A 3716-nucleotide genomic window follows, 5' to 3' on the forward strand; every position below is an offset into this window, starting at 1 on the left:
CAAAATGCCCGGAGGAGAGTGCGAGACACCCTGTATATATTAAATATAAAAATATATATATTAAATATAAAATATAAATCATACATATTAAAAATATACAACTTAAAATATATATTTCTAATATTATCACTTCAATTATAAATATATATTCTATTAATTCTATTATAGACTCAAACAATCTGAGAACATCAATTAGGGTTCATTATTCAGACAATAGTACAGAAAACGACGATGATATTGAAAGCGACCATAATGTTAGAAACAACTGTGACATAGGTTACAATTAAAATATGGTGAATTTAAATAAACACGAGAAGAGCAAACAAATAGAAGCAAAAAATGGAATAAGCTTGGTAATTTTACAATATATATTTCCAATTACTATATAGTTATTATAATTATTATTATATTAAAATATTTTCATATATAAATATTATGTCAAACATTATAAAAATTAATATTTTACAATTTTATAGTTCTTCAGTATAATCGCAGGCGATGGACTTGTAACGATGCATGTCGTTACGTCACGAAACCAAGGAAACGCAGAACAACGCGAATCAGGAGCGCAAGAGGACAGCGCGTCCTCTAATATTGTAAACAGCGCGACCGCCGAACAACCGCGGTAAATAGCGAATCAAGCGAGATTCGAGGTATATAAAATGCCGCGTAATCGTAATCGGGAGATTCGATCATCCGCTCTCGAAGGAGAATCCGATTCCGATTATCCGCTCTAAGAGATACCGACTCTACTCCGCTCCTGGCAGATTACTGTTCGTCGCGTGGCGACTGTAATCATTCCGCCGTCGGCTCACGGATTCGTGAGGCCGACACAGATAAGTTTAATAGCACCGCTAGCCGCATCCGAAATTGCGTCCGAACGAGCCGAGCTCGTTGAATCATAGAGGAAACTCCGAGAGCTAAGGTCCCGTGTACGAGGACCGACGGCCGCACCGCATACACCGAACCGATTCAAATCTCCGCGATAGGAGATCGAAGGGAGCACCGCTAAGGCGATATCCCGCGTGCAGTTACGCTGCAATCTCAACGACCGCGACAGCATACGATTCCGACACGCCGCTAAAAATCGCTGGAAAAAATGTCCATCGCACTTAAGAGACACGACGCCGAAAGAAACGTCAACAGAATAGTCTCGTGAAGACGCGACACTGACGTCGTCCGCGTCCCGCGCACCGCGCGTCACATCACACAAACCGGCGTCTAAACAAACCTCTGTCAGACGATACAAACAACCAAAACCAAAGGCGTCGACACGTATTGTTCGATCTGTACATTGTCATTATCGTCAGCTTAGTATTTAAATATATTATTTATTATTATTTTCTTAAAACACTGTTTCTCAATTATTCCGCCCATCACGAACCCGATCCGACAAGCGATTTGAACCCGCAACGAATCGCGGTTACAGACTGAACATGAAAAACGTGTAGTTGTCGACGCTTTTGGATATTATTTAGAAAGGGATGACGCAAAATTACCTACTTTTAAACAAATTAGAGCATTTATTAAAAAACATCCGGATATAATGCGGGGACAAAATATTGCTACAATTAAAACATGGTTACATAACAATAAACGTAAGAGTGTTAAAACCACAAATAATAATATTAACAATGTATAATTATTTTATATATAAAATGTTAGATATATATTATGTTAAAATGTGAAATTTTGAATGTTTATGTTCAAATGTTAGTTCTATATTATATTACAGTTCTATATTATGTTCTACATTATATTATGGTTGCATTCCGAAATGCACTGCTAGTACTGAAAATCTATAGTTCATGTTACGTATATTCTAGAATTTCAATACTGGCAGTGAATTTCGGAACGCAGCCTATATTAGTTGTGACGTGGCAATTTCGCCGTCACCAAGATCAGCGGGGAGACGAGGAGAGCTGTGCTCGCGCCCCCTTCTTCCGCGGGAAGGGCGGCTGCGAGGAAATTGGTATCGCACGCTTTTTACGTGCGAGATCGCGTACTATAATTTTTTTTTCTTGTTATTTTTGTTGTCAATTGTGTGCTCGGCGGCGACGAGAGAGACGAGGTGCCCGCTCGAAGCGAGGCGACGGCGGACCTGCAGAGGACGACCAGACGAGCGGGGCAGGATCAACCCCTCGCTACCACAAGCGAGGGGGCCTCGACCAGATTGCAGCGGGGCGCCAGGAAAGGCTGACCGTAAGGACCAGATCCCGGGGGACGCCCTGGGATACCTCAAGCTTTTGGCAGCCACCTGAGCGCCCACGCTAAATAGAGCTGCCGTCAGAGACAGGATGCCGTCGACATAGAATCGGAGAATTCGGCGGTGTCGCGCGGGTCCTGTAAGGCGCCAGCGCTAGAGCCGTACGTCCCGCAGGACCAATGAGACCTAGCGGCGATCGGCGGCTGATACCGCGAGTTAAGGAGCCTCGCGCTCGCGGAAGGACTCGTCACTATGCGGCTAGCGAGCGAAGCGTGCGCTGGAAAAATTCACGGGCGAGCGAGCGACGAACAACCAGCGAGCGAACGAGACCGCAAGCGAGCGAACGAGCGGACAAGCGAGAGAGCGGACCTGGACGAGGGGCGAGCCCAGCAGGGAATTTTTGGTGAGCCGTCTTACCTCTGTCGTTCAGCCCGAGCGTGGAAAGATCGGAATGGTTGCCGTCGCTTCACGACGGCTGCCGCGAGGGTTCGTCACCGCCCACGACGACCCGTGTGACCTCGCGAGAGAATAGCCGTCCTTACCGCGCTGCTTGCTGCCGCTTCACCGCGTTCGCGACCGCACAGTACGGCGAGCGAGAGCGTAAATATTGTAATGACTCGAAATCATCGTTAGAAAGTGCGGGTTCCCGAGAGTGACGATAAATACGCGGTTCGCGACGAGACAATTAGGGCCGTGATACACCCGGCTGGCGCCCACGGCAATAAGTAACGAGAGGATTTCGCGAGCCTCGTGCTGTTTGAACTCCGCGAAGCAGAAGGATCCTCGACGACGGATCCGGCTGCCGAATGATTTCACGATGACGCGACTCGGAGCCCGCATATCTTTGTAGTATCTTTCTTTGTTGTTTTTTTTTGTAAATATAAAGTAATGTTAAACGATACGTGTGTGCATTTGTGATTCCTCCGACTCTGTCGCCTGTTTTTCTCGTGTCGCGCGAAGAAAGGTCGCGCGTGATACAAGAACCCCGCCGCTCTACCGAGAGATAATTTTTGAGAGCTGCCGGCAAGCTCGGCCGTCGCCGCAACGGCGGAGACGAAATTTTGGCCGTAGTCTCGCGTCTAACCAACGGAGAAACGGTCACAAAAATTGGCGTCCAACGTGGGGCCGCTTTCGCAAATAAGGCAATAGTAATCGTGGCTACGCGAGAGAGAGGAGAGGAGGAATAAATGTGTATGTGTGCGAATGTTATATTGCGATTATTATTTTGTATTCTTCTATCGATTGTGTAAATTGTAAATTGGTTCTATTATGTCGTATTAACCCGCTTCTTGTAGGAAGGGCCCGTGAGCGGGCGAGAGCTTAAGGGCGCGCGAGGGGTAACGCGAGCGGGGAAGCGCGAGAAACTCGGGTGAGCCGGTCGGCGCGCAGGGCGAGAGGGGCAACGGGTGACGCGTGTTTACGTGTCGCGGCTCGCTATCGTTCGCCGGCGGATGGTTTTTCATCCCGCGTTCGCGTGTGCTATTGTGTTCGACACCGCGGCGTGTTGTCG

This window comes from Odontomachus brunneus, unplaced genomic scaffold (assembly GCF_010583005.1).
Source record: "Odontomachus brunneus isolate Ranch 3 - 2012 unplaced genomic scaffold, Obru_v1 Obru_scaffold_490, whole genome shotgun sequence".
Classification (NCBI taxonomy): domain Eukaryota; kingdom Metazoa; phylum Arthropoda; class Insecta; order Hymenoptera; family Formicidae; genus Odontomachus; species Odontomachus brunneus.